At 48.7% G+C, this 24,222-nt stretch overlaps 1 protein-coding gene across 1 annotated transcript in view; it reads right to left on the reverse strand.

The window, feature by feature from the left end:
- MOB3A (MOB kinase activator 3A) overlaps positions 1-24,222 on the reverse strand; it is a 337,768-nt gene that overhangs the window by 44,429 nt on the left and 269,117 nt on the right. The window lies entirely within an intron of this gene.

The following is a 24,222-nucleotide window of genomic DNA, read 5'->3' on the forward strand; positions in this document are numbered from 1 at the left end:
TGCACCACCTGAAGTTTCTGCATCGGCCTCAAAGGCAGCCCCACGTACAGCGCGTTACAGTGGTCTAGTCTTGAGATTATGAGCACATGTACCAAGGTAGTGAGCGCCCCCATGTCAAGGTAGGGTCGCAGCCGAGCAATCCGCCAAAAGTGGAAAAAGGCGGTGCGAACTACCGACACCACTTGGGTGTCCATGGTGAGTATCGGGTCCAGGTGTACCCCCAGGCTGTGAACCCCATTCTTAGCAGCCAGGGTCAACCCCCCCAAATGTGAGAGAGCCACCCAGGCCACCAACCCCAAGGGCGACCACCCTCAGAACTTCCGTCTTGTCCGGGTTCAGCCTCAGCCCATTTTCCTGCATCCACTGCAGTACGGCCCCCAGGCAGCACTGGAGGGACAGGACGGCATCACCTGCAGTTGGTGAAAAGGAGATGTAGAGCTGGGTGTCATCCGCATACTGATGACACGAGGCTCCACACCCCCTGATGACCCCACCCAGCAGTCTCATGTAGATGTTAAACAGCATTGGGGAGATAATCGACCCCTGTGGGACCCCACAATTGAGGCTCCACGGGGCCGAGACACTCTCCCCAAGCTGTACTCTCTGGGGTCGGTCCTTCAGGAAGGAACGGAGCCAGGCTAACGCCAAGCCACCAATTCCCAACTCGGAGAGCCTCCCCAGGAGGATACCGTGGTCGATGGTATCAAAGGCTGCCGAGATGTCGGGGAGAACCAACAGAGACATTTTGGACCTGTCGGCCTCCCTCAACAGGTCATCATACAGGGCGACCAATGCAGTCTCTGTACCATGGCGTGGCCTGAATCCCAAGGAACAGAATAAGAGGGAGTGATCAGCATCAAGAACTGTGAATGTTATTTTTGTTGTTGTTAACTTCATATCCCAGCACCCCCTTGGAGTTCCCATTGGCTGGGGAGTATGGGATCAGATGCTCTCATGGTCTTCAAAAGAGAAATTAGGGTCCTTTCCTCTTGAGAAGCCAAGCCCACAAGTGCGTACATACACCCAGCAGAGATCAGGAGATGGATTGAAACGACAGGATGAACCCACCTGGTACTTCTGGAACAAAAATGCAGCCAGAGTGACGGCTCGTTTGGGGCAATCGTACGACTAATGGGAAAATGTGTAATTACACACACACACACACACACACACACACACACACACACACACACACACACACAGAGACAGACAGACAGACAGACAGACAGACAGACAGACAGACAGACAGAGTGTGAGAACGTTGGGTGAGAAATGTTTTTGCTCTTTTGAAGGACTAGTTTTGGGGGGGGAAACAACCTTCTAGCATCCCTCCTCTGCACTTGAAGATGAGGAAAGCAAAATCAGAAGCTTGAAAGAAAAAGGGGCTGGTTGGGAGGTTTTATATGATGGATGGAAGGAAGGAAGGAAAGGATGAATGGATGGAAGAAAGGGAGGGATAGATGGATAGATAGAAGGATGGAAGGAAGAAATAGATGGATGGGTAGATGGATAGAGTGTCTCCATTGTAGGGCATCACTTTGGTCTCTTCTCCTGCCTTCTTTGTTTCTCTCAACGCTAAGTCCTCCAAACTGCACAGACGTCCGGATCAATAGGCTGACCGCCTTTCCACAGATCATACATGCGAAGAGTAGATTTCTGGGATCGATGAGGTAGAGGAGAGGCGTGTGGAGCCCTTGGAGGGGGGCCGTTGCCCTGGCAACAAGCCCTGTTCCTTGCCTCCGAGTCTCCCAACTCCCCCCCCCCGGTCCTTGGACCACGGTACCCTCTGCACGCCTTTCCGAACCTGTCCCCCCACCTCTAACCCACCCCTACCATGGGGAGGACCAGTTGCTCAAAAAGCACCTGTGGTTTTTATATATATGTATAAAAAAAGATGTGCCTTTTAAAGGATATCGGGTCTTAATCATCCTTTTTTAAAAAAAAACACACAAATGAATTGTCTTAGTAAATATGTTTTGTTTTTATAGTGGGAGGGAAGGAAGGAAGGGTGTTTAAAAAAATAATAGTTTGAAGGAATAAAGGAAAAGACAGTTGAGAGAGGAAAGGATGGCAGATGAGGGAGGAAAGAAGGAAGGAGAATGTAGGTTTTACATTTTTAAAAAAGATTGATTTAGTGAAGCAAAATGTAGGTTTTAACTTTTTTTAAAAGTTAGTTTTAGTGACTATATTAAATTTTTACAGAAAAGAGGAAGGAAGGGTGACATAAATTCTGGAAGAAAGGAAGGAAGGGTATATTCATCAAGAATATTCATCAAGAATATTGGGGCTTATTGGGGGGGCAGTTTATGTCCATACATGTATCAGATAGATAGATAGATAGATAGATAGATAGATAGATAGATAGATAGATAGATAGATAGATAGATAGGATTTAATGGTGTTCTCTTTTTTTCTGGTCTGAAGAATATCTGGAAAGAAAGAAAGAGTGAAATAAAGAAGTTAAAAAGAAAAGGGAAAATAAAGAAGGCTTGAGAAAGGGGGAGAAGGGAACCTCGGAGGGCCAAGATGGGGGTTCTAGAGGGCTGTAGGCGCCCGACCCCTGCTCTATGCTTTCCCCCCTTATTCGTAGCGCCCATTTTTTCTTCTCCCTCTGAGAAAGCACAGCAAAGGGAATCTAAAAAGTCACTCGGGTGAAAATTAGCTCCTTTTAAAATTTCATTTTATTTTTGGCTGGTGGTTTAGGCTGTATTTATCTCCATTGCCTCTAAATTAGTTTTCCGCGGAAGAGTAATCAGATGGGGTAATAGAGACGTCAACAGAAACCGGCCCCTTGTTAACTGCTCAAAACCAAACCTGGAGTGGGTGAGATCTGAGCCCGAAGAATCCTGAGGGTTTGGGAAGTTACATTTTGTGAAAGTTACATCTGGGGTCCCCCAAAGCGGCTGGTTACTGTTAAAGTTACTGTCGGAATAGATGAGAATTTATTTTCGACCCAAACAGATGGAACATTTTAGTCCTCCTCCTGTCTGGTCTTGTTGGGAAATTGGCACAGAAGCACTGGTTTAGGCCTCATCTCGAGTCCTGTGTTCCAGTTCTGGACACCACACTTGAAGAAGGATGATTACAAACTGGAGCAAGTTCAGAGGAGGGGATAAAGGATGATCAGGGGACTGGAAACCAAGCCCTAGGAGGAAAGACAGAAAGAACTGAAAGTTTAGCCTTGAGAAAAGAAGACTGAGATGAGACAGGATTGCGCTTTTCAAAGACCTGAAAGGTCGTCGTACAGAGGAGGGGCAGAATCTGTCCTCCATCCTCCCAGAGTGCAGGACATGTAAACATGGGCGCAAGTGACAGGAAGCCAGGTTTTGGTTGAATACTGAGGGAAATTTCCTAACTGTTAAAGCAGTACAACAATGGAACTGATGACCTCGGGAGGTGGGGAGCGCTCCCACACTGGAGTCATTCAAGAGAAAATTGGTCCTCCCTCTATCCGATCTGCTTGGATTTGGATTCCCGCCTTGAGCAGGGGGTTGGATTCGATGGCCCTAGAGTCCCCTTCCAACTGCTTGAGCCTGTGATTGCCCATAAACTCACAAACAATAGGGAGGAGAGGCTACAAGACGGAATGAGGTGTTTAAGGGATAGCACCGATGGTCTGCATCCCATCACCCAGCTTGTGGTGTCCTCCTCCATCCGACGGGCGAAAGGAAAGAAGACTCATCCACCAGTCTGGTTGGCCTTTAGACACGGAACGTGGGAGGGCGCCATCTTGCTTTGGCAAAGAATTGGCTCTGCTCCTCTCTGCGTGGACCCTGGTTGTGCAGCCAGGGGGGACTTCAGGGTGATGGTTTCTAGCTATGGACATAGAAAGAATCACGATGGGGGAAACCAGATATTCTGTTCATCCCATGGCGGAGCCATGGTGGTGTCTTTTGGAAGCCCACCATCAGGTCAAGAGCTCTGGTTCTCCAAAAAATGGGGATCCAGAGGTGTATTTCTTCTGAGGAGGACCAGAGTTCTCAGATGGCCATGAACATCTTCCACAGCCCTGGATGCAGGCCTGGTCGGAGAGCGTGCGTTGGATGGAAGAGAGGCGAGCCCTTCACCCAAGCATTCCTCAGATGCTCTTGAGTTCCATTTCCATGTCAGTCTTAAAAGGAACTCATCTTCCTCTTCAAACAAGATGTTCGCGTGACCGTTCTTCCCCATTAATGCATAAAAAATCATTAGCTATTTCTATGGAGACCCGGCATACCATAAACACAGCCTCAAAATGCACCGTGAAAGCCTGGTGGGGAGGGGGCCTGGTGGGAAGGAGACATTAAGGCCCATTTTCTATGGGGTTTCCTCCCCCCCCCACAAGTTCTGTTTCCATCGGCCAGGTTACACACACACACCCTCCCCAACTCCCCAGTTGCATCCATCCATCCTTCCCTCAATCAATTTTATGATGCTCGCCTTGGGTTTGTTAATGTTTCCGGAATATCTCCCCGTTACTGTCTCGTTGCCTGTTTAAAAATTCTTAATTAACCAAGGGGCTTCTTTTTTGTTTACACATGAGCTGATTACACATTTAAAGGAGACAATAAAACATGCGAGATGGCCCATTAGGGCCTTCCATCAGCCACAACGTCGGGGGCAATACAGGAACCGAGAGCCTTCTAAGAGGAGACAGGGCTTCCAACTCTGCCCGGTGCATTCTGAGAGGATTGCCCGTCGGCGACCGGATGCTGAACCAGATGTCCTCTTAAGCTTCCTGGATGATCCCCCAATAAGCCATCTGGAAGGGGATCGATGCTTCACCGGAGAGAGTTGGGTACGCATGGCTAAGCTTCCTTGGGTGTGCCATCTCTAGAGAAGATGAACCGGCGAGGGTACCTTTCTAATCCTTCTAGGAACTTCCTTCCTTCCTCCAGATGTTGGTCCTGTCAGTTCCAGGAGGCATTTTTATGGCTGTGTTGGTGGCTTGAGGCCTAAACCCAAGAAGACTTAGCGAGAGAGCCTTAGAAAATGCCTCCATATCTGTCTTATGCCCCTTGGCAAAATCCTTCCAGGAAGGTCTTTTCATCCTGGTTCCACATCATGTTGAAGGACTTTGCCTTGTCTCCCTTACCTCAAAAACCAACCCCCTTTTTTACTCTGAAGGCACCCCTCTCTTCATGCATCCCACTTCATTTCCTGAGGTCATCTACACGTTGACTCAACCGTATGAGGGCATTGCCTCCCTTCTGTTGCACGAGTGTTGACCCTTCTCAAGTTAAGGCATGGATGGCATTTCATGTGCATGTCATTCCACAACCCGGCTCCTAATCCTCATTAACGGGTGACCTTGAGAGGAGGTCCTTTTTCTTTTCTCAGGTAGACCCCTGGGAAGCATGAACCTCTCTTTTCATGAGGATAGGGGCGTCCTCCAAAACCATGCTCCATTCCCAAAGAGAGAAGACAGGGAGATGCTTTCTACTAACCTGTCAAAATTTGGCTTCTCATTGCTGCTTAGTTCAAGACGAGAAAAGCTCAGGTGGTCCTCCGACTCCATCAGCACCATGGACAGAGCAAAGAGACACTGGTCAGGAATTCAATCAGCAGGCGGGTCAGTAGGAGATGCCCAAATGGGTTACGCCTAGGCCATTCCTGGTCTAGCTTGAACTTGTAAGGTTGTTTGTTGAATTGAAATGGATTTACCCCATCTACACAGCCTGGCCTGCCGAGAAATGAAGTCACTTTCCCCCTGGAATCCTGACCCTTACTGAGTTTGCACAAAATGTTTGAGGGTGCACATGGATTTGGAAAGCACTCTTCCTGAATAACGTCAAGCGTGGCTTGATCCGTGGGGGGAGCGAGGCCTTGGTCAAACCTGTGTCCACCCTGAGTGTGGGGGAAACATTATTTTCCATTGCGTTTCAGCTGTTTCTAGATCATATCTCCCCTTTGTGTGTGTGTTGGGGGGGGAGAAAAGCAAAACCGGATCTTAAAGCAGGCAAGGTTCCTTCTCGAAAAAGGAAATTTAAAAGCAACCCCAAGTTGGCAGTCGGGGTGGAAGAAAAAATAACTTTTCCATAGCTCTGGAGACAGAAAATGGGGATGGTCATGATGGTGATGTGGAATTTCAATTTAGGGAAATGGAGCGGCTTCTCTAGGTATTCTCCTTAGGACCAGCACTGTTGTGTCTCTGGGGTCCCTCACTGGAGTGAAATCCAGATTCTTCTACAATATACAGCATGCCTCCAGGCCTGGGGTAATGGAGCCAGGATGCGGGCTCGTCTTCTGCTCCCATCTTTTGAGGGAAAGCAACGAGATGTGAAGAGGCTCAGATGAAATGTATGTATTTGTGCAGATCTATTACCGTTGGCTGAGTGTCTCCGCTCATTTTATTCAGATTCTGTATCTACCAAGGCCTTCTTATGTTTGAGACGGGAAGGACTTGAGATTTCCCTGATTAAAAAGGGGAGAGGGGGAAAAAAACTTGAATGGATTTCTTTCTTGCCATCTTTTTTGGTGCCGAGGAAATTTGGACATGTGGAGAGTTACCAAGAAATAAAAACCAGGAGTAATGGTTAGGAACCCTTCAGTGTGACTTAAGGAAACCCAAGGAATTTGCTCTGGAGAGGGTCACCTAAGCCAGGACTTCTGTCTGAAAGGTGCATGAAATCAGGAGATGTCCTTATTGTGCCTTTTCTTTCCCTTCCCTGCAAATGATGCTAGTTTTGTTTAAAAGAGAGAGAGAAAGAAAGAAAGCAGTGTTTTTTAAAATCTGATTCTTTGTTTTTCACTCTACCTGCGTTTGCAAAAAAAAAAAAAGTTAGGGCTTTTCATCTTTGGAACTGGAGGCTGATGGATCTTCGTGGTAGGTTTTTAAGCAGATCTGAGACGGCCACCATGCTTTAGCTGTAGATTCCCCCATTTAGGGGCTTGACTCCATGACCTTTGAGGGTCCCTATCCAGTTCTATATTTCTACAACCCTACGAAAACTTGGGAGAGAGGTCTCTCCAGAAGAGATCCCATAATAATCCCATATTCACCTAGGGGAGGTCCCTATGGGCAATGGAAAGAACAAGCTGTTTTCGAAAGAGGCCCCCCCAACAGGTTGCTGGACTCCAGTTCCAGCCTCCTGCTTTGGGGAGAGAAGCTGCCTAAGGATGATGTGACGTAGTCCAACAAACACCTCAAGGGCTGGATCTCTGAGAGAGAAAGAGAGAGAGAGAGAGAAATTAGAGACGGATGGATAAATAGAGATGATCATTATGCGCCATCAAGTCAGTGTTGATTTAGGATCTCCGAACCTCTTTCTAGCTTGTCTCGAAGGAGAAGCGAAAGCTGAAAGAATGGGTGCAAGATGGATTGAAGGTCCAGAGAGCTAGCTGTAAACAATGAGATAAATGCAACTTTTTCTCTCTCGCTTGTTTATGAAGGACGGACGGGCCTCCTCTTTCATTTGCTCCCCACCAACCACCACCTCCCTCTTTCTTCTGAAAAATTTCTTTCCACACCCAGGCCCCCCAGGCGGTCTCAAAGAGCTCCCGGAAATGCCGAGAGCCGTGCTTCTTACTCAGCAGTGCCGAGTCTGGAGGGAATCGGGGTGTCAGGAAGGAAGAGCGGTGCAGAAAAGGGCCCAGGGGTGTCTGAGATGCGCCGGCTTTTTTCCCGTCAGCAGCCCCGGGGCAGGTGAGCGGGAGGGGATCCATTACAGGGTCCGCGTCAGTCCCGAGCGTGACCTGACGAGAAAGGCTTCGAGACGGAGGGAAGCCACAGACGCAGACGCTGGTGGGGGAAGAGACGGAGATTCAGGGAAAGCTTGTTGGAAGGCAAGCGTCCAGCATCTCTATTCTGAGGGGCTCAGGAGGGTGGGGTCCCCTCCCCCCAAAGAAGGAGGCACGTCACCCAGAAAGCAGATAAAAGTCATCTAAAATTGCATCTGTGGATTTCTGTGCAAAGTTGGGATTGCTTTTTGAAAAGTGGAACAGAATTCCAGGCCCCTTTCTTGGCAGATGGCTCTAGTCAGTGAGCCCAGCTGCGTGGCACTCCCAAAAAGCTCCCTCCCCCCCAAATGTTGCGCTTTTTAAAGTTGACATCAGAAAGGGATCAGTATGGGTTTGGAAAAGCTGAACCCCTCAGCCTGGGCTGAACTCTACAGGAAACTTTCCTAGCAGGAAGGTTGAATATGGAAACCCACAGAATTTTGGACTTTGAAATTAAGTATAGTTGCAACCTAGAAAGACTGTTGTTTCAGGCTTCTCTTGTGTTTTTAATGTTCTGGCGTTCCCTCTCAGGTTTTCCATTCCAAATACAAAAAATAAAATAAATTTAAATTTCTTGTAGTGAAAAAAAAAAACCCTGAAATAACATTTTCACCATTTCTTCGTTAACCTGGTTCTTTTTTTCCCCCTCCCCTCTCCACCGTCTGGACCGTCTGTGACAGATAGCCGGCAGTGTTGATCGGTTATTTATCTGACTTTGATTTCTGGGCTTTACAGACTCTCTGCTCGATGGTCTATAATGTCATAGTTTAATATTTATGAAGTGCCAGGAGTTTTGTAGGGAACGGAGGCCGGGGTCTGCTTCTCGCCTCTCGCCATCAGGGATTTGAGAGGCAGTGGAGGTGGAAAAATGAGAGAGAAGCTACAGACTGTTCAGTCTGGGTGTTTCAAGCGGTAGGAACGTTTTCGGTTTTTCATCCGACCCACCGTGGAAAAGTCAGCTGTCGTTTCAAAAAGACTTCCGTGGGGAAAAAACCCCTCTGAGCCAAACTCCCTCACGGTATCCATTTTATCGGTTGATTATTTTATTTTGTTTATACATAGCTATGTATGTATGAATCAAAGAAATATCTTCAGATATTTACAGAAGCACCACTGAATCCTTTGGGGCTCGGTCGCCTCTCTCCACTTGATATACTGGGATTAGGGTCTCCGTAGCTTCTCCCCGACCATCATCCCAAATCTGTCACCACGGATGCACCAAATGCATTTCCAAAACTTAGGGCTTTTTTTTTTTTTTTTTGGTCTGATGGGGATGACACACCGCTGGAAAGCAGCAAAATCAAGCCTTGTTTTGTGGGTCGGTTGCTAACGTGCGGTTACCGGGGTGTTGTCCCTCGGGAGCCTTAATTTGGCACCCCCTCAAAGTCTAGAAATGGGTCTACCGGGGAGTGGGAGGAAAATAAACAGCACTCCTCCTAACCATGCTCAATTTCCTTCCCCCCTCCCAAAAAAAAGCTTTCTCCTTCTTTGGAGGGATCTCTCACTATTTTCCCTTTCCACCATGGGGGGGGCATGATGGTGTTGTAAGACCACAGAGCAGATGGTACCGCTTTCCCCGGGGGGTCCGATCGGCTCCAACAGTTAGGAAAGCCACCCTGAAACCTGGATGGGGGCCCTGGGGTGGGGCTGATGGCCCGATTTCCTCACCCGGCCCGTTTTCCCAGTTGCAGCCATCTTGGAAAGAGAGGAGGCTGACTTTTCGGGAGGCAAAGACACAGAGAAAGGGATAACCTAATAACGCTGGTTTTGGAAAGATTTTGAGAAGCGTGCGGTCAGACGAGCAGACCCACGCCCTCTGTCACCCCAGCCCTTCCCTTCCCACTTGCGATAAATAGGGGTATTTTCCCATTTTGAGAGTGGCATCCATCAACCTGCGAGTGGGTGCCGCTTATGACACTTTGAAATTGACTCCTATAATATCAGGATTAGTATGGATCACTCCGGCACCTTTGCTGATTTGTTGGTGGGATTTGAAACCTGAATTTCGCAGGGCTGGCTTGCCCCCAGCTAGGTCCTCTTCCCCCTTCCAGATTCCTCCCTTTCCATCTTAATCTGCCCCCAACTGTGTTTTTAAATGTGGGCTTTTTAGCTTTAAGGCGTTGGACAGATTGAGTGCATTATCATTGGTTTCCTGCATATTTAATTGGCGCCTGGTCTTATTTTTATTATTCATATGTGCCTTTTGTATTTGCATGGGCTTCCTTGATTCCCAGTTGTGGGAGACAGCTAGCATAAGTCGTCATCATCATCATCATCATCATCATCATCATCATCATCATCATCATCATCATCATGTGGAAAAGGAAGAATGGGCTATTTATGAGAAACACACCTTTTCCTTAATGCTATGGAAGCTCTAATGTCAGTGACTGGGTGAATCCACGTTGGGTTTTAGTCTGAACTGTAATGGAGGTGTCTGAAGACAACCAATCTATGCCAGTTTTTAATCCGAACCTTCAAGGGGCATCCAAACTCAACTCATCTGGGAGGGGAATAGACTCCAGAACCCTGGACAGCTCCTGTAAAATCCAGAGCAATAAAACAGAGCAGACCCAATGCCTAATGAACCCTGGAGTTGCCAGCTTCCCTCGGTTAACGTGGTGGGCCCAGAATTTGGGGCTGTGGATATTCCTAAATTAGACTTGAAAGAAGTCTCTGCCCTTTGGCTTCTGGGATTTATCATTCTAGAAACATGGGGGCAGGCAGAAATTTCGGTGTGATGAAGGCAGTAGCCTTCATGGTGGGACCCTGACTAAGCTTTCTTGGGAAGAGTAGGTGAAGCCAGCTGGACCTCTGAGAGCCAGCTCCGCTTATTGGGTTTCATGCTTCATCCTGTTTCTGCTCCGGCTCTTTGCCTTATGACCATCACTGTCATCGTCCTTGCTACTCTTACCGGATGATTTGTTAAGGACTAGAAACTCAACATGCTCAATGAAGTGGCTTCAAGGAGGAGCTTGACATTATGGATGAAGATGAAAAGGACTCGGGGATTGCTCTCATGGCTCGCTCGGTGGTCAGTTATTGATCAAGGAAGAAGCTCTTCACTTGCCCTCTGTAGCCTGGAGATTAATTTCTGTTTGTCGAGTGAACCCTAATTAAGTCCCGTTAAGAGAAAGTTAAGTTGGACGTGGACTAGGATGAACTGGACCGGACAGTCTCTTGTGGTTGTTTTTTATGAGAATGCTTTGACCCCAAAAGTTGTAGCTGAGTGAATTTGCTGTCTCGTGCCACATTAGAAGCACTGAACGGGTTTCTTGTGTCTTTTTGGCCCACCAGGCAGTTTTCCTGCGCTGGCTTTGCAAAGAGAAACTATGCTAATTTTGCAAAGGTTGTGTTTTCCACAAAACATGGGAACACAGTTTTGGAAAGTGTTCCTTGTCTTGCTCTCACACTGGAGGGTGAGAAATCTTAATAGATCTTCCGATCGGCATCACACGCTGGTATCTTTTTCATCGAGGTGTACCATGGTTTGAACAATGCGGATAAATAAATAACCGGTGTGTATAATGGAAATATATTTTCCTAATGGGCACAATTTTGTCCTGCTGATGAAAAGACTGGCCAAAGTTCATTTTGTTGCTGTTGCACAGAATTTGAAGGAAACTTCCAATGGGGAGTTTGAATATTTTCCAACAATGCCCCTGCCCTTTTTGAGAGTTGTGTGCTTTTGTGTGTGTGTTTACTTCTCAACGGGGAAGAACACCAGGTTTCCACAGGAAAAAAAAAACAATTGGTGTGAATTGTAGAGACCTGGGTGCGAAACACGGAGATTCTTTCTCCCACCCATGCCCGGAGCTGAAGAATCCTGGAACTGAAGAGTCTCACCTAATCAAGAAAGAAAAATCAAGTGAGTCTGATGGCCTTCTAGAAAAAGATGGATTTCCTACGTAAGATATTCTTTTTGCCAGCTCTTCAGCTGGTCTCCAGAGGTGCACGGTGGCTGGTTTTGCCCAGAAATGTGGATCCAAAGGATTCCTTTTGCACCCATCATAGGAGGATAGTTCCCTGAGCAGAGCTTGGAGTGCCGGAGGGATAAGAGAAGGCAAAGGGAGGCAGGCAAAAACGGAACTTGCTCCGGGAGAAAGCAGCCCTGGCTTCATGTCTAATGGAATCTCTTGGCTGAAGTAATTAAGCCTGGGCTATTGCTAACCATAATGTGATGTATATATGCCTTTAACTAATCATTTATTAGAGCCGTTGATGGTTTGTCAATATTAATTCATTTATTTAAACAACTCCGAGCTGTAATGAAGATGTTTTCTTTACCCGGATGGGGTTTGTGGGGAACGGCGGGTGAGGGAGGGGGACAGGGAGATGAAGGGGCCTGAGGACATTTTGGCATGTGTTGCACGGATGTCACGGGGATGACAAGGCTGCGGGAAGTGTGCGAGGGAGTGTTCCACCCTTGCGCGCACAAACTCTGGGCTTTTATTTTTTTTGCTTAGGAAACCTCTGCCTTATTCCTGTGAGCACCATAAGATGTGCCCTGAGAGGGAAGACTGGCTTCCTCTCAGACCTGGGTTACTTCTGGGATAGATTGCTGCAGTATGTGCTACTTGGGGCTACCCTTGAAGACTGTCTGGGAATGTCCATGGGTGTCAAAAGCAACAAGATACCTAGGAGCCTTTTTAGTGCTGAAAACCAATACCCCCCCCCCACAATTCTCCCCATTTTGGAGTTTTTCAGAAACACTGGTCGATGGATAACACAGCTGGGGGTGATGGGCTCTGTGATCTGAAATGTGTGGAGCCGGCCCACCTGGGGAAGGCTAGGTTGGAAGATTGACCATCATGCCTATTCATTTGTGGGTTGTTGTTGTTGTTTTTCTTCTTCTTCTTCTTCTTCTCTCTCTTCTAACGATGCCCCAAGATTTGGTAACATCTTCAAACTTAGGGCAGAAGGACCTTGAGCTCCGAACGGCTCTGATTGCGAGGAGGCGAGAATTTCCCCTTTCGCCCGTCAGCAAGAGAGACTGGCTTTGCTCCGTTGCTCGGCCATAGAGACGTCGTCAGGAGACGGGTGATATTTTCAGAGAATCTCGATTACCCCAGCTTTATTGAGCATGTCTGAGCCCACCGATGACCCTGTGGAACATAAAGCCAAGCGCAAGTCTATCAGGTCGGCAGGCCATGACGCGGAGAGTCTCTAAGTGGCTAGTGCCCTTTGATCTAGCCAGAGTCGCCACAGTCGGCTGGATCCATCCATCCCCGGAGTGGCAGTCACTTCCCTGCATCCTGAGCAGCTGTGGTTTTACTTTGCTCTCACCTTTGGCTTGCTTTTCGCAAAAATAACCTTGACACCCAATATTGAGGTTGCTGTCTACACGACCCAGTTATACCGGTTTGATAACGATCATGACTTCACTCAAGACGTTGGTCATATTTGCAGTTCAGAAAGGCGCTGCTAGAGAGCTTGAATGTGGCCGTCTGAGCTGTAACATAGAATTTCAAATTCATCATCACCTTAGAAGGGCAGAAGCACCATGGGGGAATCGAACTCCCAACTTTGGCTCTGCAGGCAGATGCCTAAATCCCTGAGCATCCGTCTTCTCATCATCAGAATTATTAATGGGAATTCCAAGTTCTTCTTCCTTTGTGTCTTCCAGCCTCGTTGTTGATATTTATGATTTAAATTCACTGTCCTCGTCATCGCGGTTCACTCTTGTTTTCTTTAAAGGCGAGACATAAACGTCCTAAAAACGATCATGGAAGTTTGGCGACTGTTCCCCCATCTTTTGGGAGCCCTCCGGAGCCGGAATATCTCCACGTGGCACGGGGGCCAGCAGCCACCCTACGTGCCCAGACGTCCCAAGTTTTAATTAAATGTATTTTCCGATTGATTTCATTAGCCGGGTGCTTTAACTACCTGGCCGCCAGGATGATTTAAGCATCAAGGGTGCCGTTGGCCGGATTGGCTGTAGTGGCCTTCCTGGAGAAGCTTCCTTCCAAGACCTCTGTAGCTCATCTCCTGTTGAAAAATCCATCCAGATCCCCATCCAAGGTTGAAGGCCCATCGAATCCAGCTCGGGACCACAACTCAGTCGAGGGCTGTGAGTAACCCCCTCCCCATTTCTTTTTTCTTCTTCCCCTGTGCTTGATCAAGTGGGAAGACATGGGGCTTTCTCGCTCCTCAGTGCGGGTCATCAAGGTTGGGTTTGTATTCGGAGGTGTTCCTTGTGGGCGTTGTTAAGACTGTCATAACTGCGATGCTTTCAGGGGACAGGAAGATAAATCTGTAGTTTGGGGGGGGATCCATCTGTGGGAACAGTTTGCCAACCACTTCTGAACCCTCTGCTTTCGAAAACCCTGGACAGCATCATCCTAAATTGGAACCAGCTTGATGGCACACGGTTGTCTGCTAGTCTTCTTTCACAGTTCCAAAAGTGTCGTTCCTTCTTTTGAAAATCAAAGTTGCTAGTTCTCAAGCATGCAAAGGTAAGTCCCAAGAGCCATGGTTAGGTGTTGTTGTTGTTGTGTGTGTGTGTGTTTTTTTTAAAGAGACCTCTAAATGAATATTTGGGATCTGGATCATTTGCTTTTTGGGGTCCCCTTGCCCTGATCATCTGTAAGAAGAAGTCACCCTCAAAATGACAACATCTTTGCTGGCGCAAAAGGTGTGGGGAAAGAGAGAGAGAGAGAGAGAGAAGTGCCAAGAGAGATTAAGAGCCTTGGACAGAGAGAGGGAGGAGAGAAAAAAAAGAAAGCAAAATAAGATTAAAGGCAAGCCAGAGGGTGTCCATCTGCATTTCAGCTTTCAAGAGGTGCGCGAGGAAGGAAGAAAAAGCTCCTTTTATCCTGGCCCAACCTGTCGTGATGGGTGCCCTGGTTGGCTTTCATCTCCTCCGTCAGCACTGTGCTCCTCGTCAAGGCTTAATGAAGGTGACGGGAAAATGGTCTGGATCGAGGAGGGGGCCGTGGAGGGCCAGCTTTGTCACAACGTGGCCGTCCGTCTTAAGAAAGCAGGAGGAGGAGACCCCCGCTTTCTGAGCCCTCTTGAGATCTGCTTAATGGGTGGGTCAAGAGCGAGAGAGGGGGTGCGAAAGCATGAAAACACATGGGGCAAAGTGGGGGGTCTGTTGACTCCCAGAGATGGGGGGGTATGATTCTCTGATAGCTGCCAAATGGATTCCCAAATAGAACCAGTTTCCCTGTTTTGCCTCCAAGCGTAGTTATTTCCGCGTGTCCGTTTGTAGGAGTGACTCTGAAACAGGGCTGTAAATCCACATTAGGGATTTTCCCCCAGAGTTTAATCTAGAAGTCCCATCATTCTCCATTCTGGGGAAGGTGCCTAAATGTGGCTCGCCTGGGATTTGAGGCCTAGCTGTACCCCATCTTCCTGCTCCTGCCCCAATGCTACCTGGGAGCTTTCTTTCTGAACAGGAAGCTAGGCCTAGTTCGGCCTCAAAGACTTCCTGTTTAGGCCTTTCTCCCAGGTGAGTCATATTGAAGTGTCTGTAAGGTGTCTGTCAGGGAAAAGTCTGCTGCAGAATTATGCCATTAGAACATTCCTAATCCTTACTATCCTTCTTCTCAAGGCAAGCACGAAAAATCTCCACATTTCCCCCTTCCTGTCTGCAAGACAGGGACATTTTTTGCTTTGTCGAAGCCTTGAAGAGAGGTTTCACATTTACGAGGATTTTTTTAGTTTCTGTAAGATTGCTTTGTGGGCCAAAAGGGGAAGGGAGAAAGTTCCATGAAATTTATATACGACAAAACCCATCTAGCTGCAAAAATAATTTGCCTGTGACAAGATTGGGACTAAACCTGGCTACGAGCTAGCTGCCTTGTTTTGTGGACTTCTACCAAGGAGAAGCAGCGGATGGGGTGTTTAAGTCTTTGCAGGCCATCAGCCTGTCTTTATTGGCTTGGTGTCATTTCGCGACGGGAAGAAGGACTAAGTTCTGCATCCAGGCCTTTTGTGTGCAGGAAACCTGACCCCATCCGAAAGGCCTCATCATTTTCTTCTCAGGAAAATGGTCCAAAATTTCATTTTCTCACAAGGGTATTCCAACATCTTACCCCGTTGTGTTCCAACTCCCTGCTCTCTCTCGTCAGTGGGGAGTGTGGGGCTTGTAGTCCGACGTGCCCCGGGTTTGGAGAGATTCGGGGCGGGTTCCGGACTTCCTCTCCGAAACCCGCCACAAATGTACCAGGCCAAATCGATTCCCCACCAACGTCCGTGGGGTGGGAGGCGTGAGAGAGAAAAAGAGTCGGGAGTGTGATTAGGAGCTTCTCCTTTTTCAGAGCCAGTCAGACAGATCCTTTAAATAGATCTGAAGGAGTCCCAGCGCCTCGGCTCAATCGATCGGCCACACTTGATGGAAAATAGTTTCCAGCCTCACACAGGATGTGCGCCAGCCAGAGGGGAGGGGAGCGCGTTTTCTCTTTCTCTGCCTTGATCATACCCAGTGCTCATCTTGGTGATTTCTTCATCTTTCCTACACCTTATTTCTCTTTATTATTATTTATTTTAGAAAAACAGGTTTGCAGACAACTAGCCCAGATCCTACTCTGGTAGTCTCATGCCTCCTTTTTTTTCCCTGACAAAAGGCTCCAAATATTCTGATCTCTTCACAAGAGTATCTTCAAAATATTCTAATTTTTTTAAAAAAAAAATCCTATCAATCTTCTGTTGCTTTTGCTAGGGAATAAAGTATATATTGATTACACACGATGCAGCCCTCGTTTATTATTTCTCAGGGGCCTGAGCCTCGCCAACGGGGCAAAGTTGCAGAAAACAAGGAGCACTTTGTGGCCTTACAAGGCCACGAGGTATCGGTAACTGGGCAATGCATCCCTGCTCCCCAATTGCTCATCAGAAGGAAGTCGGCATTCAGTGCATGGATTTGCTGTTTTGTTTGCTCGGGATAGAAAGGCAAGATTTCCATCCTTGTGGCCTGGCAGGTTCTTCTTGATGTTCATTGCCATCATCATTCATGCGCTTGAGATGGAATACCACCCAATGAACCATCCCTGGTTTGGCTTAAAATATTATCACCGCTGCAACTGGTCCCAAGGAAGCTGGTTACTCTGACTCCAATGTCACCTCGCCGTTTTCTCCTGATCTTTACCGATGCGTCAACAAGCGACTGAAACCGTTTGAGGAACAGTGCCTTGGCACTGAGCTCCCATCAGGGTCGGGCTCAAACCCACAGCGGATGGGTCCTTCCTGCGGCAAATGGGGGAGTCCACTCTCCTCTAGTGTGGTGACCCCTGCAACCCCAGGGGTGAAAGCACAGCCAGACTACAAAGCCCAACGTTTGGTGTAGAATGTCAACTTTGTAGTCAACATTATGTGCACACTTGAAAAGGAGAGTGTGTTACTCCAAATATTAAGAAAAATGTTGGGGTTCCTGTCTTTCGTTGCAAGGCCACTGTCTTCTCTGTTGGTCGATGCATTTGTGGCCCCGGTTCCGCCTGGATCAAATCCTCCCTGTCTCTTCCACTGACTTCTACTCTGAGCCCCATGAGTCAGACTTGGGATCAATACATTTTTATGTTACATTGAGATGGGGGGGGCTCGCTTTAGCCACCAAACAATTCCCGATAATTGCCTTCAAACATCTTCAACCCGGTGGATTTTTTTTCAAACCCCTTTGTCTCTCCGTCTTCCTCTCTCTTCTCCTCCGTCTGTTTGCTGGCTCCGTGCGATCCATCCACCCCCCATAAATTTAAAAAAAAATCCAAATTAAAATCAGAATGCATCCATGGAGTCATTATTTGTCCACTTTCTGTCCCCTCGGCTTCTGAGGATCTGTCCGGAAAATGTCTCAACCCGTGCTTCTTTCTGTTGCTAAGTCTCGCACAGTTAGACACACACAAAAACCCTTTTTAAAAAAAAACCTGATCCCCCCCCCCACGCAATTCACACAGCATTGAAGACACAACGATTGTATTCAGGAATCTCTCAATTTCTCATCAATTGCATAGAAGCGATTGATGGTCAATTTTTTTACCAGTTTTTTTTTCCCCTGTCTCTTTGACCAGCATTGTGCAATTGGCACTTTAAAACACAAACACACGAATGCATGCAAACACACTTCGTGTAGAGAAAAACACAGTAGTTGAGAAGCAGATTAGGAAACACGGGCCAAACGACGCACGCCTTTTCCCGCATGGGGCCATGATCGTGGGAAGGGTCTGCAGGCAAAGCTGGCAGAGAAAAAAACCCAAATCAAGGGTAGGAAATGATCACATCTGTAGCCGCAGGGAAAACACAGAAGCCCATGTGTGCATACATGGAGGCACATTAAAAAAAAAAAACATTTTCCCCTCCTGCTATAGCATAGACACACCACTTTGCACTTCTCCCTCCTCTATTGATCCAGTTTTCCTTCGCTGACGAGCCAACTATGGCATGAAAAAATTAAATGTACCCCATTGTGTTCAAGGTCAAAGTCTTCTCTGTTGTGTGTGTTTGTGTGTGTGTGTTTTAAGGGGGGAATAACCTTTCATGGGAATTGAACCACACCTTCCTAAATGCACGCAATTGTCCGAGCATCATCCGGAATTACATACAACTGGTTGGTTTTCTGTGTATAGTCCCTGCTTTCTCCATTGGGCAAGGGTGAAACCCCACTTTTACATGGGGCTGAGAATCTACAATTTTCATTTGACCCTGGGACTGAGTGGAGGGCTGTGGGTGTCCCCCCCCTTGGGAATCCCGGCACCCTCTTGAGGTTCAAAAAGGGGTTGTCCGGGATAGCCCTGAACCCCAGAGGTTGCGCGAGAGGAAGGAGCATCTGGATAGATTGCGTTTAGGCCCCATCTTGACACCTGGGAACATCTGTCTTAGGAATGCATGCTGGCATTCCTAATCTTTTTAGCTGCATCTCAGGTATCGGGGTTGGATTCGGGGGTTAGGTTTAGAGGCCGTGTTGTCCTGATGTACGGTTGGTGATGAAGTTATAATGACAGAATCATAGAATAGTGAAGTCGGAAGGGGCCTCTGAGGCCATCCAGTCCTGCTGGACGCAGGAATCGAAATCCAAGCAGATCTGGTAGAGGGTGGTCTCAATTTCTCGTGAATGCCGCCACAGCGCTGTAGCGCTCACCACCTCTCAAAGCCATGGGTCCCGTTGTTGTACAGCTCTAACAGTTAGGAAGTGTTTCCTGATATTCCACCGAAATCTGGCTTCCTGTTGCTTGAGCCCATGGTTGCGGGTCCTGCACTCTGGGAGGATCGAGGACAGATCCTGCTCCTCTTCTGTAGGACTACCTTTCTGAATATTTGAAGAATATTCTATCTCCTTTCAAGCCTTCTTTCCTCAAGGCTCAACAGGCCCAATTCTTTCTTTCTTTCTTTCCTCCTTACAGGGCTTGGTTTGCAGCCACCGCCTTGACGTTTCATCATATTTGGGTCTGATTTTGGGTGGCGTTCCCAAAGGTTGGACCACAGATGGGGTTTTGTGTCAGGGTCTAATACCCCCTAGCGTTGAGGTCCGGGTTCGGATTAGTGTCGTAAGGCTCCTACTGTCGTCTGGTTCGGGTTGGGCTCCCCACTTATTTATTTATTTATTTATTTATTTATTTATTTATTTATTTGATTTGTACCCCACCTATCTGGCCCACTGGGCCACTCTAGGCGGCTACTCCGCGCGGGGGGGGGGGGGGGGGGGAAGTCCTCTGTTTCCAAGTGGCCTTCATGGTATGGTGGGACTCCATCTCCCATGTGCCCCCCACCAGCTAGGGTGGGGATGATGGGAGTGGTGTTTCAGAGGACACGGGAGAGCCAGCATTGCTCTATCCTTTCTCTGTTTCAAGGGTCAACCGATCCCCATTCCACTTAGGGCTGGAGGGGGAAAAATGCAGAGAGTGTTTGGTCTACTTCTCTGCCTCCGTTTCTCTCCTGTCTGGTTTTCCTTCCTGGCATTCTTTCTTTCTCTTTCCTTTCCCATCCTCTTTTCCCTGGCTCCTTCCTGACTCAAACTGGACCCTCCCTCGCCGCTGGTCTCCCAGCTCCGTTTCCAACGGCCTGCCACGAGCCCTCTCCGATCCCTCAAGATTTTCAGCAGGGAGGCCGTTTACAAGAAGAGCCGGGCTTTTTTCCCAAACGAGGATCCCAACCCACCGCCCATTTCCAGCTATACATAATCTAATATACGTTACCATAGCACCAATCAATAACTCAGCAGGCCAGGGCTGAAAAAAAATTTCCTCTTAAAGGAGAAGGCGGTCGGGAGTGAGCTTCCATGGTGCTCCTTGGCGGCCAGATCTATGAATCCCCGCAAATCAAAAATACTGCTTTTTTTCTTCTTCTTGGCGAAGAGAAGATTGAGCGGTCGGAAAGCTGCAGAGCTGCATCTGAACTGCAAAGCATGGTGGAGGTCTGTGAAACAGTCTCCCGGGCACTGAAGCACGGTTCAGATCCATGCAACGGCTCCGTGGGTTGCAAAGGCTAGCTCAGTTCCCTGAAACCGCTTCCTAAATGGCAAAGCACGGCTCTGTTCCCTGGAACAGCTTCCTGAGTGGCAAAGCACAGCCCTGCCCCTAGAACACCTTTCTGGGTTGCAAAGCAGAGTTCCCTTCCCTGCCAGTGCTGCCTGGCGTGGAGAGCAGAGTTCATTTCCCTGGGATGCCTTCCCGGATGGCAAAGCACAGCTTGCTTCGGCAAGGGACAGCTTCCCGGCTTGCAAAGCGCAGCTCACGTCCAGGCCGGACGAAGCTCAGCCCATAGAGACAGCCAACGGAGCCTTGGAAAAACTGAACATTGTTGTTAAGAAGAGGGCGACAGACAGAGGAAGCGGGGGACTTTTTGGGCTGTGTGTGTGCCAAACAGCTAGCTTAGTGCAATGAGGGAATACCTCTCCTCATATGCTCTGGAAGGGGTTTCTGGTGGCTCAGAGGCAGCCAGAGCCAAACCCCAGAGGAGAGATCTTGTTACATCACTCCATCTTGGGTTTTTTAAAATCTCTCCATCCATGACTTCCATTAACTCACTTCACACCCTATGCATTGATCCTTCTTTCTCCTTCCTCGCTGCTTGATTCCACAACTCTCGGCTTCTCTTCAGCCCCACTCATTCCCCCTGCACCTTTTTTTTCCTCCCGGCGCTCGGCCCGGGGTGGGCAACCTGGCCTCCCCAGCCGAACAAATCCATACAAACTCATTTACTGCGGGGGGGGGGAGGAATCAATCGGCAAGAAATCATATATATATATATATATAGTATGCAGCCATAAAGGGGAATAAAATGCAACGTGGTGTATTCTTCTTTTCACATGTTGTGTCCGTGAGCCAGCGGAACTCCTTTCAACAAGATGGAGATAGTGAGAAGGCCTTGTTTTGCACCCAGGCCAACGTTGGGCAATGGCCCCTTGATCTGGTCTGAGTTAAAGCTCAAGGACCAGCTAGAAGAAGGAAGCTCAGAGGTTATGAAGAAGGCGGGAGAGAGGAAGTGGGGGACAAACGGCATCCCCCATCACCTTCAGTATCAGCCCTTGGACAGCTCAGCTGCTCACCATCTTTGAAAATGGATTGTAATTCTGCTTAAATGCTCAAGAATCCTTCCTGATTTCAGCTTGGCAGTTCCAGATTAGGACCTATGGTTCTGTGGCTTTTTTGAGGGGTCAGTGTCCTCTCTCTCTTTGCCTGGTGACATGGACCCGAATAGCTTCTGTGGAAGGCCACTCCGTCCATCCCCAATGTGTCTGGTGAGGATTAAGCCACAGATGGGGAGGTACCCAACTCTGAGCAAAGACGACCCCCTGGAAACAACCCACCTGGGACCACGTGGATCCGTTTCACCATGCTGTAAGTTTCTCAGCCACTGTTGTTCCAGGAATCAACATGATTGCCACCGTCAAGGACAGATCAGTTCCTCGGATGATCCTGGACTACAACTCCCAGAAATCCTGGCCAGCACAGCTGGTGGCAAAGGCTTCTGGGAGTTGTACTCCCAAGAACATCTGGGTGCTCAAAGTTGAGAGTAACACGTTGATATAGAAGATGGAGTGGACTTATTTCCTGCAGATGACAAGGTCCTCCGCCAACGTCCAAAGAAGAAGTCAAAGAGGCTGACTGAACTTCAGGCCAACGTGGCATGCCGCCGGTTCGCTTCCTGGCATCTCCAGCTTGGAAGATCTAAGGGGAAAATCTGGGGAGGATTAGGAAAGACCACCCTGTTTTCCTCAGACAAAGGAGGACCCATGGCTTGTTTTGTTCAGTTTTGAGTGGAGATAGGATTTCTAAAACCTCCCAGATCACTGGAGGTGGGGTTTGCTTTCTCGTGCTTGGTTGATGGATGCATTTATTTTGGTCTACTTAAATCCCCTCTTCCACCCATCCTGAAACTCAGCAAGTGACACCTCCTAGCTGGGCATCTTCTCTGGTCCTCAGCCATCCATCCATCCATCCATCCATCCATCTTCCCTCCTTCCTGCCTTTCCTCCATCCTCCTGTCCATGCCGGCCAAACGTCCATCGATCGGGATTCTGCCTTGTGACCTTTTTCATTTGAATCCCGATCAATTCACCCCTTTGACCTTTGGCAGGGAAAAGGTCCCTTCTGAGGGCTTCGGGGTCACTAAAACGCTGACCAGCTCCCGTTGCCACGGCAACGGCATCTATCCCTCAAACCCGCCGGCCAACCAACCCACCAACCCTCATGCACCCCCCAATTCCCAGTTTTGACACCCACCCGCCACCGTTAAGGGGGTCAGCTTGGCGGAGACAAGAACAGCCAAGATGGCGGCTTCCGTGACAAGCCACAGAGACACCATTTGGGGAACCTGATTTGGGGCCTCCCATCAGCAAATTACTGATTCTCTCCTCCGCCCTCAGTTGCTCCACCTGCAGAAACAGGGTGATGATGGACAGGAAGGGATTTCTTCCCCACCCCACCCTGGCAGTCTCGATTCTGCAATCTTCCCCTCCTACGCGCTCTGGACCTCATCATCTTGGGATCTGGTGAGGCACGGCAGAGACAGTGCTGAACTAGGACCGGACGCACGGGTTCAAATCCCCGCTTGGCCGTGGAAACTCACAAAAAGGGTGACCCTGGGGAAACCGCTTGCTCAGTCTCTCACACCAACCTTGAAAACTCCAGGAGGGTTCGTGGTAAGTCGGAACTGAAGGCCCCAAAACCACAGTATTCTTGGGAAGGGATGTTTATTGCCTGGAGTGAATTCTAGATAATGGTTGTGAAAAATCCCAGAACCGAAAGGATTTCAAGGAAACTGAAGCCCATCCCAATGGCGCCCCCTAGTGTCCAAGGAGGACACTACTTCACCCTTTAATAGACCACTGAAATATCAAAAATGGGGCAGCTTTGGAGACCTACAAGATTCCTCCTCTGCCTGTATGTCATTGCCAGAGGCAGAGAAAGACTTGAACACCGTCTCCTTTCCTTCTATGGTGTTGTAGAACTTTGCATTGTCTTCTGGCCTTCCCCCCCCCCCCTTTTTCTACTTTCTGAGCGAATGCAATGTTTTTCGCCTCGAACATCAGCATGCCCAGTATTATCCACCAGATGATTCCGGTACACGGCTTTCAGGCTTTGCCCCTTTGGGGCCTTCACAGGTTGAAACGTGGGCCGGCCAGCCACGGCCTGCGTTCGCGTCTCTCCGACACACTCCCCTTCTGTTGTGAATGTGCGAATTTTCGGGTGAGACGAATTTCTCCTTGCAATGAATCTCAGAAGGGACCAAAAAAGTGCCTTTCCTCCAGGATGTCGAACCCATTCTGGATCCACGAAGCTTCTTCTCCAGCCCTGCTTTCAGGGGTTGGTGGTTTCCTGCCACACATATGTACTCACCCCCTGCACCTGAAACTATCCTGACCATCTGGTGCCCTCAGGTCATCCCCTCTGACCTTTTGGCCTGACCTCCTGCGTGACCTTTCCATTTGGCCCTCAGCCCCTTTCGGAAATTAGATGTTCAGCAGGGGATGGTTGATGAGGGGTGTATTCAGCCCCGGCTTGTCGGCACGAGCCGGGCTGCTTTGAGCGCGTGGGGAGGTGGGGGTGAGGGTGGGCAGGGGGACCCAGCAAGAGAGGAGAGCTTCTTCCAGTTGGCTGGTTTGATAAAAGCGCATCCATCTTCCGATTCCCACCCCAGGTTTTGCACTGCCTGGTTTCAACAAGCAGGCGAGGCCAAACCTGGTTTCAACAAGATCACATTTCCGGTTGTCCACTCCTGCCCTGTTTCAACAAGAGTGAAGAACCCAGTGTAGGCACGCTGACAATGCAGAGGAGACAACAGGCAGATGCACACACCTTGTATGACAACACAACCCCCTTTCCTTTGAGACACTGAGCCCTACCGTTGCTTGGAAGAGGTAGCACTGAGTGCCTTGACTATATAACAGGACAAAACCGAGCCATCATTAAGGCCAGCCAAATTTGCTCTTGGAAAGATGCAAACCTTCTTGATGATGTTTGCAGTCCAGAGATGTGCAAACCCACCCACCCCCCAGGTGCGTAGACTGTCTCCAGCCAAGCAGGAGGAGCCGAGTGCCACCCCCATCGGTGCAATTTCCTTACCTTCCCCCCCACATCCACTTGCTTC

Source organism: Pogona vitticeps, chromosome 7 (assembly GCF_051106095.1).
Source record: "Pogona vitticeps strain Pit_001003342236 chromosome 7, PviZW2.1, whole genome shotgun sequence".
NCBI classification, from domain to species: Eukaryota; Metazoa; Chordata; class Lepidosauria; order Squamata; family Agamidae; genus Pogona; species Pogona vitticeps.